This window comes from Narcine bancroftii, chromosome 3 (genome assembly GCF_036971445.1).
Source record: "Narcine bancroftii isolate sNarBan1 chromosome 3, sNarBan1.hap1, whole genome shotgun sequence".
NCBI lineage: Eukaryota > Metazoa > Chordata > Chondrichthyes > Torpediniformes > Narcinidae > Narcine > Narcine bancroftii.
Window position 1 is genome coordinate 150,920,079 of NC_091471.1, and position 18,755 is coordinate 150,938,833.

General features: G+C 40.2%; 1 long non-coding RNA gene across 1 annotated transcript in view; it reads right to left on the reverse strand.

The window, feature by feature from the left end:
• Nucleotides 1-992: 992 nt before the first annotated feature.
• The window catches only part of LOC138756263 (uncharacterized), a 62,661-nt gene continuing 44,898 nt past the window's right edge, over nucleotides 993-18,755 (reverse strand). Inside the window, exon 3 of the long non-coding RNA XR_011352925.1 lies at nucleotides 993-1,438. This is a non-coding gene — a long non-coding RNA (uncharacterized lncRNA). The remainder of the gene's footprint in view (nucleotides 1,439-18,755) is intronic.

Genomic DNA, 18,755 nt, shown 5'->3' on the forward strand with positions numbered 1-18,755 from the left:
GCTAGTAACACATTTCAAGAAGCCAGTATCACTTTCATTGTGCGCAAGTAATACAGTGATATATTAGTGGTCAGAATTTGCTGTCAAAGAAATAAGGAGGCTGATGCCGCCAGCTGTTATTTATATGTTAATGATATAGCAATTGCAGGCAAGGAGCATATCATAGTTAAATGTGAAAACCCAGATATTTCCAACTGAGTGGTGCCAGTCCATTATTAGTTCAGAGAAATCAACATCTCTACCCTTAATCGCTTCCATTTTTTAGAAACTAATTGATCTTATTCATTAATTGACTGGTGAGCTCACCATAAAGGATGTATCCAGTGACTTGGCTTAATTGCCTACTCACTATCTTTCAGTTTCTTTCTTTAATATTTGTTTTTTTTGCCTCCGAATTTACTTTTCCCTTCCATGCCTTTACTTTTTTTTCCTGTAGCTGATTTGACACTAAAATAATTTATCTTACTTCACCATCCTTCCAAAGTTTATTTCCCGGTCCTTCAAAATCATCGATTGAAAAAGATCCCCAGATGCTCTCTTTGTTCCATCACATCCCAGATACCCAATTCTTCTTGTTATGTCCTGATCATCTTGCACGTTTGGGAAGAAAAATATTTTGTGTTGAAGGATGCAGAGGTTAAATCAAATCCCTACAGATCTGCTGAGGTGCCTTCTTGCTGTGAACTCTGGACAGCAAAGTTTGTCCTTGAATGTGAACAGATATTGAAAAAGGTTTTTATTTAATCTGCACGAAATATGACCACAGAAACCCACCTATGCTTACATTTTTATTTATGTATATCAAAACACTAAAATATTGAATAAAAGGGAAAAAAAGCTGGTAATATTTCCATTCATGGAGAGAAAAAAGAGTTAAAGTTTTAGTTTGAAGTATTTTCATTAGTTTGTTCTACCCATTTATTGGGTATTCTCTTGAAAGTGAGTCACTGATTGACATCTCTAAAGGCTTCAAAACTTTATTTACAAGTCAAAAGCACAATGGAATACTGTCCACTCCCCTGGGTGTGTGCCTTGTTTCCAGAAGTTCAGCTTCATTCAGAACAAACAGGCCTACTTTATTGATAACACCACCACCAGCATAAATAATTGTTCCCTAGATCTACTGGCTGGCATGCAAACCATCTATACAATCTACTGCAGTCACTCACTCAGGCGATTCCCACCGCTCCTCCTAATACTGTAACCAAGAAAATAATAGGTGGCTGGTACATGGGGAAACTAGTATTGATCCATTCCATAACTGCCAGAGACTCTGTGCTCCCAGTTTCGGAGACTCAGGTGAACAGAAGAGTGAATCCGCGAAAAGCATCTGGCCCAAATGGTGTATTGGACCATGTTCTTAAAGCTGTGTGGTCCAACTGGCTTGTGTTTCTGCAGATATTTTCAACCTCTCACTACACCAGTCAGAGGTCCACACCTGCAACAAAAGAACATCTATTATTCCAATATCCAAGAAGTACAACATCACCAGTTTCAGTGACATTAAGCCAGTGACACTTGTTAGAATCTAGAGGTTAAAACATTATGAAAGAAATGATTAATTAATCTTCTTTGGCTTGGCTTCGCGGACGAAGATTTATGGAGGGGGTAAAAAGTCCACGTCAGCTGCAGGCTCGTTTGTGGCTGACAAGTCCGATGCGGGACAGGCAGACACGATTGCAGCGGTTGCAAGGGAAAATTGGTTGGTTGGGGTTGGGTGTTGGGTTTTTCCTCCTTTGCCTTTTGTCAGTGAGGTGGGCTCTGCGGTCTTCTTCAAAGGAGGTTGCTGCCCGCCAAACTGTGAGGCACCAAGATGCACGGTTTGAGGCGTTATCAGCCCACTGGCGGTGGTCAATGTGGCAGGCACCAAGAGATTTCTTTAGGCAGTCCTTGTACCTTTTCTTTGGTGCACCTCTGTCACGGTGGCCAGTGGAGAGCTCGCCATATAACACGATCTTGGGAAGGCGATGGTCCTCCATTCTGGAGACGTGACCCATCCAGCGCAGCTGGATCTTCAGCAGCGTGGACTCAATGCTGTCGACCTCTGCCATCTCGAGTACTTCGACGTTAGGGATGAAAGCGCTCCAATGGATGTTGAGGATGGAGCGGAGACAATATTTACTGCATGGTTCAGGGAAGAAGAGGAATGTGATTAAGTGGCAATCACAGCATGGAGCAAAGTTGGCTGAACAAAATTGTCTGCTCCCAAAATACAGGGAGAGGAAATGCATAAAACGATTTAGGAGGAATGCTCAAACTAAAGGAGGTGGTGAGTAGCACAGGAGACACAGGCCAGATCAGAACAAAGAATGGCCTGCAAGAAACAAAGGGAATGGAAAACCAGTCTAGGAGGAAGATTAAGGCAGGAGGAGGTGTTAAAGAGAACAGCAGAAATTGGCCAGACAAGAACAGAATTGTGATTAGAAATATCTGGGGATGAATTAATTTCTGATCAACACAACTGGATAGTCTGGCCTGGAGGATTAAGATGGGAGTGCTACACCCCAGATATCTGCAAAACAGGAGATGACTTGTGATAACCCTTATGCAAAAAGATCTAGCAAAGGAAGACAACTTTTGTTCTGTATGATAAGGTTGACCTATATAAACTGAGCCAACTGGACAATAGGGGTCAGTCTTGGGGAATAGCTCACTGTGCAGGTGACCTATGAACTAACGACTGACCCAGAGCTCTGTTAAGCTTTATTCTTGTGCTGTGTAATAAATTGACTGTTGAACCGAATACCTTCTCCTATCACTTCATTCAAAGAATACGCTGGACTCAGACCACACATAGACTAAATTAAGAGTAAGGTAAAGCCAGAGTCCGACAATTTGGTGACCCCGACGTGATGAAGATGGAGAAGTGACGGAAGAAAAGATACGAAACACCAGTCGATTGTGGTGTGGTGATAACAACAAGTGACCATTCTACAAAGAGAGGTAAGCAGACGCCTGTTTAAACGAAGTTCTGCTATTGGCAACGATAAAATTGTGTGTTGTCACTACTCTGCAAAAGCCCTAGTAAAAGCCAAAGAATAAAACAAAAGGGGGTTGGAGTCCTCCTAGTAGAATGGGGTTGGAGTCCCCTGTAGTAAAAAGGGGGTTGGAGTCCTCCTAGTAGAAAGGGGGTTGGAGTCCTCCTAGTAGAACGGGGTTGGAGTCCCCTCGTAGCGATCTCGAGAGATAGGTTTAGACACTTGGCCAATTAGAATAAGATGTATGGTGATGGTTATTTGCTTCTATAGTGTGTAATAAGTATTTGATTAAGGATCGTGTGCCATAGTAGTGTATAAGTATCTGTATAAGGTGCATTGTGATAGTTATTTGTTTCTGTAGTGTGTAATAAGTATTTGATTAAGGATTGTATACCATAGTAGTGTATAAGGTGTATTGTGTTATAGTTATTTGCTTCTATAGTGTATAAGTATCTGTTTAGGAATCGTCTAGTGTATCATAATAGTTTATAATAAGTATTTGTTTAAGGATTGTGTATAGTGTGCCGCTGGTGTTTATAATAACGTGGGAAGGGTCGAAGTAGATTACAGGGTGTCAAAATCCTACCAGGGGAGAGACCCAGTGAAGTACGAAGTCTAAAGGGTTAAAAATCGGAACAGAGATGGAAGGAGTAAATAGGGATGTAGGGCAAGAGCTCGAGGAAGACAGAGGAGTTGCCCCATCTGTAAACCGACAGTGGGAAAAAACAAGGAATCAATTACTGGGAGGAGTACCGAAGGGAGAGGAGGTACAGGCTATGGCACGGTACGAACAGATATGGAAAGAGCTGCAGAGTCAGGGGAAGGTACCACGAGGGTTTGAAAAAATCCGGCTGGTACTGTACTTAGGAGAAGCAGAGAGGGAAGCAGCCAAGGAGGTACAGGAACATGAGGCAAAGGGACAAGGATCTATATGGAATAGAAGAAGGCTTAAACAACAGAAAGAAGTGAAGGAACAGAGAAGGGCAGGTTTACACATGATGACATTGGCTTGCATGGCTGTGGAAGCGAACCTTCAACATGATATTAAAAAGGGATCCCATATCACTAAGGAGAATACGGGGGAGGTTAAGCCGTCAGCCCCGTTATATCCAAAGTTACCGGAGACATTGCCACCACCTTATCCTATTCCCCAAATGCCAGCAATGCAGATAAGTGAGGGAATAGTGAATGTCACTGAATTAGCAGGTCACGAACTCCAGGAGGCGAAGGAGAGACTTAAGAGAGTTATGCAGGAAAGGGTGGAGGAAATGAAGGAGTTAACAAAGGAAATACAGAATGTATGTAAAGTAAGGGAAACTAGTATGCCACTGGAAAAAACAGATGAGAGAGAGCAAGAACAGACACTTGAGAATGCCTTCTCGGTAGGAATGTCAGAGGATCACACCACCCCCACTCCTCACAATAGACAAAAGGAGTCAGAGGATGAGGAGATCTTGACCTTTTTGAGTCAGTGTAAGGAGAGTTGGACAGATAAAGCAGGAGTACACCCAGACACAGATCCCTTGTAGACTACACTCTTTAGGGCTGCAGTAACGAGTGGACTGCCAGCTGTAGTTAGGGAAGCGTTAGAGAATAACCCTGATATTCGTGGCTGCTCGAGTGAGCAATGGGAAAAACATTTGACCCATCACATGAAACGTTACAGGGCTAAGCAAAAGGAGGACAAACAAATTATGGAGTCTGCACAAGTGCAACTCCTTAAGCTTCAATTGGAAGAGGCTAGGAAAAAGGCAAACGAGGCAAAAAAGATTTCCTCAAAGGGTGCGAACCAGATGATTCAGCAGCCACCGCAAGGGACCACAAGGGAATAATATGAGTTGGCACCCGGCCCCATATTGGGCACCGGGTCCCACCTATGTGGGCAGAGCGGGAGGTCCAATGGGGGGATTCCGAGTAAGAGGGAGAAGTCGGGGTGCTCCACGAATGCAACCAGCCGTATGTTTTGTATGCGGTCAGCCAGGACACTGGAAGAGAGACTGCCCCCTAGTTTGGGGTCCTCAGGACACTGGGAGAAGGGGATATGGACCACCACAAAATGAGCATTGGGTCCAGCCCCAGAGATCGTCAGTGCCACCCCCAGTACATCAGGCACCCTATGCGGCTCTAGCTCCGAAGAGACAATTCCCTTTGCTGACAGAGGAGGAGCAATATTGCCCACAGTGACGGAGCCCGAGCACCCACGAGCAGGCTAGGTTGGCAGACCCTTTCCTGCAGATTAAAGTAATGGACATGGAAGTATCCTTTTTAGTGGATACGGGAGCCAGCTTTTCAACACTCACTGGCGCTGAGTTTCAAGATAAAACATCATCCTCTTGCGTCCAGCTAATAGGGTTCTCGGGTACACCAGAAAATCTGCCGTTTTCTACACCACTAGTCACTTCAGTGGCGGGACAGACTTTTACACATCAATACATTTTGTCAACCAGGTGCCCTACCAATCTTTTGGGCAGAGACCTGTTGGTCAGGTGTGGAGCATCGATCCTTTGTGGACCCAGCGGAATAGAGGTCACCTTTCCAAATGGATATTCTATGAACTGTTCAGTAACTACACTGCATTCCAGTTCTCAGATGTTGTTGGCGGCAGCTGGAGGATCCGCGTCTGAGGGACAATGGGCTGACATTTACTGGGGGTTGTTGCAACCAGAGGACCCACAGAAGGGAGGGCTGCTAAAGCTTTATAATCAATGGAAGCCGTGGATCCAGACGTTACACCCGTATACCCCTCCCTCGGACCCTCCCCATATGACCCTCTTTTACGATAGGGATGGGGATGAAATGTATCAGCATGCCTTTTATGAAGAGGTAGAGGGCATGCTATGGGAAATTAATTCGGACTACATAGTGGTAGGAAAGGAGGGAGTGGCCGCTACGGTGGCACTGACATCTGAACAGCTGGAATGGTATGAGATGGCAGGTGAGGCCATTCCTCATGTCACCCTTGCAATTGGCACTACTCATCAGGCAAAAGATTTGGGACCGATGTGTCGGAACTTGAGGTCCCTTAGTGACTGGTCTGACACCCAAATACCGACAGTGCAGTTCTCCTCATCTGGTCAGGCATACAGAATTTTGTCTCCGACATATGATCAAGTCCTCCTTGAGCATAGACAGATTGAACGCTCTCATGGTAGAGAGAAGATGGACCACCCCGACTCGGCCCCTATGCTAGATTCTCTCCCTGAGAACCTGTGGTCAGTGGGATCAGCAGATGTGGGTTTTTGTCAGCAGGTTGATCCCATAACCTTCGAACTGTCAGATTACACCCCTATTTGGCAGATGCAGTATCCTCACAAACCTGAAGCTGAGGAAGGTTTGGCAGAGACCATTGATGGCCTTATGTATTCAGGGGTGTTGGAACATTCGCGTTCTAGTTGGAATACACCCATTTTACCTGTTCCTAAACAAGACACGGGCAAATATCGGATGGCCCATGACTTAAGGCGCATCAATGGTATTGTGAGAACACCCACAGTTCCAGTACCAAACCCATATACTGCCATGACTGCTTTAACCCCCAACCACAAGTGGTTCTCTTGCATAGATTTAGCGAATGCTTTCTTTTGCTTGCCGCTGGCAGAACCATTAAGAGATGTGTTTTCGTTCACGTATAAAGGTAGAAAGTTGCTGTATACTAGGCTTCCGCAGGGCTTTATCTTATCTCCAGGGATTTTCAATCAGGTGTTGAAAGAACAGCTGGGGGGGCTAGCACTGCCAGGTGGGGTAGTTCTGATCCAGTATGTAGATGACATCCTATTAGCAGCACCTGATCATACTTCCTGTTTGGAGGCCACCTGTCTCCTGCTAGTGCAGCTGTTCAAGGTAGGCTTTAAAGTCTCTCCCTCAAAGCTGCAATGCTGCAGGCAGGTGGTCACCATTTTAGGTAGAATGGTCTCAGCGAAAGGCACAGGGATTTCCCCTGCACATCGAACAGCGATACTACATCATCCAAAACCAAAGACAGTAAAAGAGATGCTTTCATTTTTGGGTTTGTCAGGTTATAGTAGGCAGTTTATCCCATCGTATGGTAAGTTGACACATCCACTGCGAACTTTGGTGAATGAGCAGGGGATGAGGAATCTGGGAGCTACACTTGATTGGACTGCACAGACTGAGATGAGTTTTATTCTATTGAAGCAAGCTCTTACAACAGCTATAGATTTGGCGATTCCAAATTATAAACTACCTTTCTTTTTGGATGTTTCTGAAAAAGCACACACAATTGATGGTGTTCTTTTTCAGAAAAAAGGGGGTGGAAGATGTGTGTTCATGTATGTGAGTATCACACTAGACCCGACGGAAGACAGACACCCACCATGTACGAGACATGCAGCGGGAGTAGCAAAGATTTTACAAAAGGTGGCACACATAGTAATGGGACATGGCCTGACGGTATTAACAACACAGCATTGTAGCATTTGTGAGCTCGACAGCATTTACAATGACTTCGCTAAGGCAGACGAGACTAGAAAAGATCCTGAATGTTCCAAATGTTACATTTACCCATGAAGGCATTAACATGGCAGACAATATGGGAGAGGGAGAACCACACTGTTGTGAGAAGAGGGTAGTAAAGAATATTAAAATAAGACCTGACTTACAGGCGACACCCTTAAGAGAACCAGATGAAACCTTGTTTACAGATGGGTGTTGTTACAGACACCCCACAGATGGATTGAAAGCTGCCTAAGCGGTGGTACGAAAAACTACAGGAGGATTTGAAGAAATCATTACAGGGACAGTGAGAGGAAAGGAGTCAGCACAACTCGCAGAACTACAGGGAATGATAGCAGCATTAGAATGGGCAGAAGGGAAGGAGGTCAATATATATCTTTTCTTTGGCTTGGCTTCGCGGACGAAGATTTATGGAGGGGGTAAAAAGTCCACGTCAGCTGCAGGCTCGTTTGTGGCTGACCAGTCCGATGCGGGACAGGCAGACACGATTGCAGCGGTTGCAAGGGAAAATTGGTTGGTTGGGGTTGGGTGTTGGGTTTTTCCTCCTTTGCCTTTTGTCAGTGAGGTGGGCTCTGCGGTCTTCTTCAAAGGAGGCTGCTGCCCGCCAAACTGTGAGGCGCCAAGATGCACGGTTTGAGGCGTTATCAGCCCACTGGCGGTGGTCAATGTGGCAGGCACCAAGAGATTTCTTTAGGCAGTCCTTGTACCTTTTCTTTGGTGCACCTCTGTCACGGTGGCCAGTGGAGAGCTCGCCATATAATACGATCTTGGGAAGGCGATGGTCCTCCATTCTGGAGACGTGACCCATCCAGCGCAGCTGGATCTTCAGCAGCGTGGACTCGATGCTGTCGACCTCTGCCATCTCGAGTACCTCGACGTTAGGGGTGTGAGCGCTCCAATGGATGTTGAGGATGGAGCGGAGACAACGCTGGTGGAAGCGTTCTAGGAGCCGTAGGTGGTGCCGGTAGAGGACCCATGATTCGGAGCCGAACAGGAGTGTGGGTATGACAACGGCTCTGTATACGCTTATCTTTGTGAGGTTTTTCAGTTGGTTGTTTTTCCAGACTCTTTTGTGTAGTCTTCCAAAGGCGCTATTTGCCTTGGCGAGTCTGTTGTCTATCTCATTGTCGATCCTTGCATCTGATGAAATGGTGCAGCCGAGATAGCCGAGATCTCAATATATATATAGACTCGGCATATGTGGTAGGGACAATACAGGTTGAACTTAGTCAATGGATTAGAAGTGGGTTTTTAACAGCAGCAATGACCCCAATTAAACACGAGAAGGATGTTAGGAAACTGGCTGAGGCCCTCCTGAAACCAAGGGCATTAGCAGTTCTTAAATGTAAAGGACATGATAGAACAGATACGATGGTGGCTCGGGGAAATCAGGAAGCGGACATGGCCGCTAAAAGGGCAGCAGGATACGGCCCTCAGTTTATTATGACACAGGCAGACAGAACGGCACATGACTTATTGACACCGTGTGAGGTAGAAGTAATAATACAGGAACAAGCAAAGGCATCACCTCAGGAAAGGATGGTATGGGAGGAAAGGGGTGCAACCGAGGATCAAGGACTATGGAGATCGATAGACGGGAGGCCAGTTTTACCATCTGGACTCATGAAACCCCTCCTCGAGGAGGCTCATGGGCTAACACACTGTGGAAAGAAGCAGATAATAAGGTATTTGATACATTGGTGGCACCCCTTCCTGCCGGCGATGGTGGAGAACCATATTAGAGAGTGTGAGGTATGTATAACTTTGAATGTCAAGGCGACTGTAAAGCCACATGAAGGTCAGTTCCCATTACCTAAGTTACCAGGGCAGGAAATCGTACTTGATCACACGGACATGATTGAGAGGGTAAGTGGCTATCGATACCTCTTAGTAGCAGTAGATGTGTTCACAGGGTGGCCGGAGGCAATCCCTGCCAAAAGAGAAGATGCAAGGACGGTATGTAAATTCATGATCAACCAGTATATTCCGAGACACGGATTTCCTAGAAAAATTAGGTCCGATAATGGAAGTAATTTTAAGAATAACGATCGACAGGAGGTAGAAGCAATGTTGGGATTGAAACATGCCTTTGGAACGGTGTACCATCCACAATCCCAAGGGAAAGTGGAGAGGATGAACCAAACAATTAAAGGTAAGATCGGGAAAGTACAGGCACGGACCCAACTAAATTGGGTGGATGCGTTGCCCCTGGCATTAATGTCAATAAGGAATTCGGTAAGTTCTGTGACAGGATTTACTCCATATGAACTACAAACAGGGCACCAGTTTCCAGGACCGGGAGCCGGAATTCAGACTACGAAGAATGAGGTAAGCTCAATGGGATGCAAGCTTTATTATGAAAAACTAACGGCTCTGGTGTCAGATTTTTCACAACAGGTCACAAGTCCCAACAGAGAAGGGGAAACACCGATACCTTCAGTCGCGGAGTGGGTTCTGCTAAAGGTCATCAAAAGAAAGTGGTCGGAGCCCAGGTGGACAGGACCCTACAGAGTGGTGGAGAGGACGTCCCACGCGGTTCGACTACAAGGAAAAGGCGAGACGTGGTATCATTGGAGTCAGTGTGCAGCAACGGACCCACCGACACGGACACTGGAACAGATTCGAACGGAGGTGACTGAGAACCTGGGAAGCAACCACGGACTAAGAACACTTAACGTCCCTTTTTAAAGAGAATATGGACTACGGTGACTGTGTATCAGTGGTTGACGGTATAATCCATTTATTGGCATCAAAACAATGAAGGGAGCTGGGATGAATACTATGTGGGGACTATGGGTGATGTTGTTCCTAGCCCTTGAAGCATCTGGAGAAGGAAACAACGAAACAAAGTGTTTATGATCAGCCTGGGAGGCCCATAATGAACCGAAACAGTACTTTGCGGATTGGACTGACGTTCCTGAACACTGTGTGGGGGCCCCCACTGAACTGAAGTGTGTTCATAATGGCCAAGTTTGTGAGGTTAAGTTTAACAAGGGGTCGGAGATGCCGGTCCTTGCAAAAACTCCTGAGGTCTTGGTCCCATAAGTTAACTGGTGGTTGGTCTCATTTTCATGAGACCAAAAGGGAGACTGTTGGAATCTAGAGGTTAAAACATTATGAAAGAAATGATTAATTAATAATTTTATATTTACAGCATGGTTCAGGGAAGAAGAGGAATGTGATTCCAGGACAATCACAGCATGGAGCAAAGTTGGCTGAACAAAATTGTCTGCTCCCAAAATACAGGGAGAGGAAATGCATAAAACGATTTAGGAGGAATGCTCAAACTAAAGGAGGTGGTGAGTAGCACAGGACACACAGGCCAGATCAGAACAAAGAATGGCCTGCAAGAAACAAAGGGAATGGAAAACCAGTCTAGGAGGAAGATTAAGGCAGGAGGAGGTGTTAAAGAGAACAGCAGAAATTGGCCAGACAAGAACAGAATGGTGATTAGAAATATCTGGGGATGAATTAATTTCTGATCAACACAACTGGATAGTCTGGCCTGGAGGATTAAGATGGGAGTGCTACACCCCAGATATCTGCAAAACAGGAGATGACTTGTGATAACCCTTATGCAAAAAGATCTAGCAAAGGAAGACAACTTTTGTTCTGTATGATAAGGTTGACCTATATAAACTGAGCCAACTGGACAATAGGGGTCAGTCTTGGGGAATAGCTCACAGTGCAGGTGACCTATGAACTAACGACTGACCCAGAGCTCTGTTAAGTTTTATTCTTGTGCTGTGTAATAAATTGACTGTTGAACCGAATACCTTCTCCTATCACTTCATTCAAAGAACACGCTGGACTCAGACCACACATAGACTAAATTAAGAGTAAGGTAAAGCCAGAGTCCGACACACTTGCAACGATCATGATGAAGAGCTTTGAGTGGCTGGTTATGGAACAGATCAACTCCTATCTCAGCAAGGCCTGCACCCTTCATCACTGCAGTTCAATGGCAGATACCATCTTGCTAGCCCTCCACTACTGCATTCAGTCACCAAGACCACATGATCATTTACATAAGGTTGTTGTTCATTGACTACAGCTCAACATTTAACATCATCATTCTAGCAAAACCTATAAACAAACTAAGTGATCAGGAATTCTGATCATCCCACTGCATCTGGATCACTGACTTCATTATCAGAAGATCCCAATCCTCCTCATTGACTATCAATACAGCAGCAGCCCAAGGCTGCAAGCTGTTGTGTTCAGAATAGGTTTGACAGGTTCAAAGAGAAAGGCTAGACATGTGTATTCAACAAACAGGGGTCTTCATTACACACAGAGGAATTCACAAAAGGACACACACTCACACAGGCTAACCTGGAATAATACAAAAAATAATTACAAATCAAAAGCAAATAAATCACTGCTAAACATTCTGAACTCCCAATTGGGAATGCAAATGGGTAAACACTCAATTACCATCTACCCCCAGGCACAACACATCAATGAACAGTAAATGAATTACAACTAACAAGTATGTCAAATGTACCTAGTTTCCAGCATCGACCACAGCATGGAATCCGGGACTGGCCCATTGCATTCAACCCTCTGATGCCAACCTATGACAGACAGCCTGGACTCGAGGCAGCAGAAAAAAGCTGACCAAACAGGCCCCATGCGTGGCTTTTCAATGGAGGGTCCATTCACTTGACCAATTGCACGTCATCCTCACCTATGGGCAGATCTAATTCTTGATTGGCAGGTGGAGTAACTTCTGTTCACAGGCTCGCTGGAGATGTCACATGACCCTTCATAATCCACTACATGTACTTGGTCCTTTGCAATATTCCCTGTACACTCATAACTGTGAAACTGAATATGGCTAAAATTCAATTCATAAATATGCTGCTGTCACTACCATTGTTGGCCGATTAATAAAAACTGATAAGTCATAATATAGGTATAGGAAGGACATCGAGAATTTGTAGTGTGATGTCAGAGCTACATTCTTTTTTTTTTCCAAATTTTATTTTATTAGCACATGTAATAAAATTACATACAGAACTAAACAATTCTCTATATATGTTTTTTATCATTTTCTCCCCCAACGCACTCCCTCCTATGCAAAAAAAACCCAAAGTAGAAATAAAGAAAATAAAGGAAAAAGAAAAAGGAAGAAAAAGAAAAGGAAAATAGACTAATTTATATAATAAAATAAAATATTACTGTGCAATATATAACACTTAATTCAAAATCAAAGTATATATAAAATAAAACACAAACAACATTTAATAAAGTAAAATAAAATGAAATAAATTGAGGTGAGGCTGGGAAGTGACAAAGTTCATATCAAATACTACTAATTAACATATTCTGATTACTTATAAAGTTATAAGACCAATTTTTTGCATATATGGAAACCAAATTTTCAAAACATTATCATATTTGTTCTTTAAAATATATGTAATATTTTCCAAAGGTATATAACTTTGCATTTCACCATGCCATCTGTCTATTACCAAATCCATGTCCAATTTCCATGAAACAGCTATACATTTCCGGGCAATTGCGAGCACGATCTTTAAAAAATATTTTTGAAACCAATTTAATTTTAAATCTGGACTAATCCCTGATGTATTCCCCAAAAGGAATGGCATAAGGTTTCTCAGGAATTTAGCACCTATTAACAGTTGAAGAAAATCTATTAAATTAGTCAAAAAAAAGTTCAATTTGGGGAATGTCCAGGTAGAGTGTAAAAAAGTACCTATGTCCTGTTTGCATCAAAAATATTTATCCAAAATATCTAACTATCTATTAAGCTTTTGTGGTGTAATATATAACTGATGTATGAAATTGTACTGTACCATTTTATATCTGAAATTTATTGTATTTTTCATATTTGTGTCCAATTTCTACCATTTATATCTATACCCAGGTTCATTTCACATCATTGTTTAGATTTATGAAAATCTTTCTTCATTACTCCCTTCAAAAGTAATAAATACATAACTGATATTTTTTTTGTATTTGGATTTGATATTTTTGTTTCTATTTCATTATATTCTAATCGGACTTGTCAGCCACAAATGAGCCTGCAGCTGACGTGGACTTTTTACCCCCTCCATAAATCTTCGTCCGCGAAGCCAAGCCAAAGAAGAATAGTAAATAGGATGTAGTCAATCTTTCTCATAGATAAGCATTTAATTAATAATATCCAAATATTGTTTTATTTTCTATTTCATATTTAGCTTTTAATTGATCAAATGTCATTAAATGTCTGCTTTGATAACAATTTTTAATAAATTTTATTCTTTTTTTGACCAGTTAATAAAATTTATATTTAGTGTAAGTGGAATCATTTATTTTGCACCAGTGGCATTCTCACTAATCTATTCCCCTTAACTCTCATCAACATATGTACATAATGCCATATTCTAATCAAATGTTTTAATATGGGTATATCTGTTTCTCCAGTTAATAATACCTCATTCCATTTATATAGAAATTCTTCAGATTCTTTTTCACCTATTTTATTCATTTCTATATAACCCAAGCCACTTTTACTCCTTCAAAAAAATAAGAATGAAATCGTAGATCGGAGCTTTATAATAATACACAAAATTTGGAAGTTGTAAACCTCTCGATTCAAATCTTCAAGTTAATTTTTCCATAGAAATCCTTGACATCTTGCCTCCACAAGAATTTCCTTATAATTTTATTTAAATCCTTAAAAAACTTTTTTTGGAATACCAATGGGTAAGGATTGAAAGAAATATTGCACATGTGGAAAAATATTTATGTTAATACAATTTACTCAGCCAATTAATTTAATTGGTTAATCAACCTATTTTTTTAATCCTCTTCAATTTTCTTAAACAATGGTTCAAAATTAATTTTAAAAAGATTCTCTTACTGGTTATCAATTCTAATTCCCAAATATTTTTTCCATGTTCTGGCATTTTAAACCTCATATTTTGCCCACATTGAGTATAGTCACCAAAAGTTAGGAGCATAAATTCACTTTTATCCCAATTTATTATAGATCCTGAGACTGCTCCATATTGTTCTAATTGCACATGTAGTTTATTGGAGGTGGAAGAAAAAGAAGGGGAGGGAGAAGAAGAAGAACAAAGCTCAGAGGAATTGTTGGAAGAAGAAAAAGGGGTAGGAAAGAAACCTAAAGTTATCCCTAAGATTCAAGACCCAGTCCTTATGATTATGGAAGAGTTAAAGTTAATAAGATGTGATAAGATCAGAGGCTGGTTAATAAAGTATGTGAATTTGTTAAAGATAGACAAAAAAAAATAAATAAATAAAGAAGTGGAAGAAAAAATTCAAAGTGTTAATTTGGAAAATCAATTTTTTCCAAGAAAAAGTAGATAAATTAGACGAAGGATTAGAACAAGTGTTGATGATGAATAAGCAATTGTCTGAAAAAGTGAATTCATTAGAAAATTTCAATCAAAGAAATAATATTAAGATTATTGGCCTAAAGGAAAGAGAGGATGGAGAAGATATTATTCATTTTTTACAGTGCTAGAGTCCTCAGACTTCTGGACAAGAGCACTTTAAAGGAGATATTAAGATTGAGTGAGCCCAAAGAGCCCTTAGTCCTAAACATCAGCTGGATAAAGAGTCAAGGCCTATTTTGGTCAAATTTCTTCATTATCAAATAAGGGAAAAATTTTGGAAATAGCAGACAAACAGGCTAAAGAAAGAAAAGCACCATTAGAATTTGGAGGGATCGAGATCTTCTTTTATCTTGATATAAGATTTGAATTATTGAAGTAAAGGAATAATTTTAATCCAGCTAAAATTATACTGTGGAAGAAGGGATATGTTATCCTACAACTCTGAAAGTATTTGTTCAAAGAGGTCCAAGTAGATTCTTTATGAATCCAGAACATGCTCAAGAATATGCAGAAATTTTGCTGGACAGGCATCAAGAATTAATCCAAAGAATGGACACTTGAATACAGAAAGTTATATTCTTGTGGTGAAATAAATCTGGAATTGGTTTGTAATATTGCAGAGATAAGATTAATATACTCGGAGGAGCTGGAGATATGCTGACTGGTTCCTGCTGAACTGTGGACATTATTTTGCAATTTTAGTTACAACCCAAAAAATGGAGGGTGGTAGCATTGTCAGGGGGCTTTATTACAATGCTCGAGGGTGGTTCGCTTTTCTATTTTCTCTTTCTTTCTTTTAAGTACTCAATCAAGTACTAACATTATTACTGGATTTAATGTTTATTTTTGTATTTAAGAGGATGATGAAGAGCCAGGGACTGATAAAGGGGATCTATATAAAGGAGAAAAAATGTAAGAATTTTAAAATTTTTACAATGAGAAAAGGATTATATTTTATGTTTTAATGTAAATGAGCTTCAAAACCCTATAAAAAGAAAGAGTGTTTCACGTATGCTAAAAAAAAATGAAAGTAGATATTGCTTTTCTTCAAGAAACACATTTAATTGAAAAGGAACATAAAAAATTAAAAAGGGATTGGGTTGGAATGGTAGTAGCATCGCATTTTAATACAAAAGCTAGAGGAGTAGGAATTTTGATAAATAAAAATCTTCCAATTAAAATACAAAATATAATTTTAGACCCATTTGGCAGGTTTGTATTAATAAATTGTCATTTTTTTCTAAACAATTGACATTACTGAATATTTATGCACCAAATGGTAAATTTATACAATAAACTTTTTTTTTAATATGTGGAAGCTAAATGAGCTTTTTTAAGTGGAGATTTTTTAAGTGGAGATTTTATTTTTTTACTTGACCCCTTGTATGAAAAGTGTGCTGAAATCTAAGGCAGCAAAAATAACTTTGTCATTAATGGAAGACTTGAATCTGATTGATACTTGGAGAAGGATAGATCATAGAGAAAGGGACTATTCATTTTATTCTAATAGACATGATTCATACTCTAGAAATGATATGTTTCTGTTGTCAGCAAGACTTCTAGGTAGAGTACAAAAGGTTCAATATAAGGCAAGGCTCATATCAGATAATTCTCTTTTGTTCTTAACATTACATTTAGAAGATAAATTTGATATGAGTTTATATGGAGGCTTAATAGCATGTTGTTGAAAAATAAATATTTTTGTCAATTTAGTTGGAATCAGATAAAGCAATTTTTGGACATTAATACTGACTGTGGATAATAAATTTATTCTTTGGAATACAATGAAGGCATATATTCATAGACAGATAATAAGCTTTTCTTCTAAAGTTAAAAAGAATTATATGTCCCAAATAAATAATTTAGAGGGAAAAATATTAAATCTAGAAAAGGAGTTACAAAAACAATTGTCATAAGAAAAAAAGAAGAATCCTTCTGAATAAAAAGCTTCAGTACAATACATTTCAATCTTATAGAATGGAAAAATGATTATGAGAACAAAACAGATATTATGAATTAGGTGAATGAGCACATAAAGTCAGTGAGTTAACTAAAAACAGAACAAGAATCAAAAGTTATTATTGCAACTAGAGGAGGGACAGATCATACATCTTATAAACCTTAGGATATAAGTAATTGTTTAAGCAATTTTATGCAAAATTATGTAAATCAGAGTCCATGCAGAATGACAATAAAATTGATTGATTTTTAACTCAAATAAATTTGTCCAAATTAGGTATATTAGGAACCTCATTTACAGTTGAAGAGGTTGGAAGAGTTATAGCTTCTTTACAAAATAATAAATTTCCTGGTGAAGATAGATTTACATCAGAATTTTGTAAAGAATTTGAAGATGTGCTGATTCCTGTATTTATGAAAGTTTTAATACAATTGGAAGAAACTTTTAACACAGCAATTACAATGATAATTACAAAAAAATGTAAAGATCCATTAAAATACCATCATCTCATAGTTAGATAAAAGCATTGTACATTGAACCAAGAGCAAGAGTAGTGACAAATGGTCTAATGTCTTATTATATTAAATTAACAAGATCAACAAGACAAGGTTGTCCATATTGCCAGCTCATTTTGTATTAGTAATTGAACTGTTAGCTGAATTAATTAGAACAAATTTAGATATTAAGGGTATTAAAATAGGGGCCAATGAACATAAAATTATTTTATTTACAGATGATGTAATTATTTATTTGACAGATCCAGAGCTAAATTCTTGTTCTCAACATCAACAAGACAAAAGAGCTGATTGCTACTTTAGGAAGGGGAGATCAAAAGACCGTGCATTTGTCTGCATCGATGGGATGGAAGTCACATGGATTCCATATATCAGGAGACCTCTCCTGGAGCCAGGAGACTGAAGCATCCATGAGGATGGCACATCATCATCTCTGCTTTCTAAGAAGTCTGAAGAGATTTGACATGTCATTGAATACTCTTTTAAATTGTGCATTCACTATGGAAAGTACACTAACTGGTTATATCACAGCCTGTCTTGGTAATTCATTCACCCAGGAATGAAGAAAGCTGCAGAGGGTAACAACCAGGTGAATCACAGGGTCTGACCTCCCAACTATTGAAAACAAATATTGGAGGTGCTGCCTCAGGAAGGCAGCCAATATCATAGAGATCCCATCACCCTGGTCACAACATCTTCTCATTGCTATTTTCAGGCCGAATGTACCAAAGCCTGAAAACCACCATCTCTTGGTTCAAGAACAATTTTGTTCCAAAAGCTATCAAGCTTTTTGTTTTGTTAATTGGACTGATCTGCCACCACAAGGGTCTGTCTCCTCTATTGTAATGCCACTTTTTTTCACTGTAGTAATTGTGAATATTTATTATCTATTTTAGTTTTAATTATGTCCTGTTTCAATTTAATTGAATGTATCTTTATTGTGTTTTTTTAAAGGAATATCTGTTCAGTGCAGCAAAAATTTTAGTGCATTTGTACATACAAAAATGTATATGACAATAAACTCATTATCATCATCTAAAGATACCACACATACCCTATTTCCACCCCCAACCCCTCCTCAGGTAGCATGCCACTGTGGCTTGGAAATATATGATTACAGAAGTTATTCACTGTTGCTGGATCTAATTCCTGGAACACACCCCAATGACATTGTGGAAATATTTTGACCTTTTCCCTGGACCAGACACATCATTATTGTTTGTGTTTAAAGCTTAATTTTACACACTATGACTATTTCAAAAAAAGTTATCAATGGAACTAACAACACTTTTTCTAGATTGTTGCTTTGCTTGCATTTTAACAGAACACCCTGCCAACATGAGGAGAGCCAAATGGGCAGCTTCAGTGAAATGCCTATTCTGTAGGGTCTTCAGAGACACTATATTATTCCTAGACATCACTGATGAATGATCTATTTTCAGATTCTGTTTTTTTATTC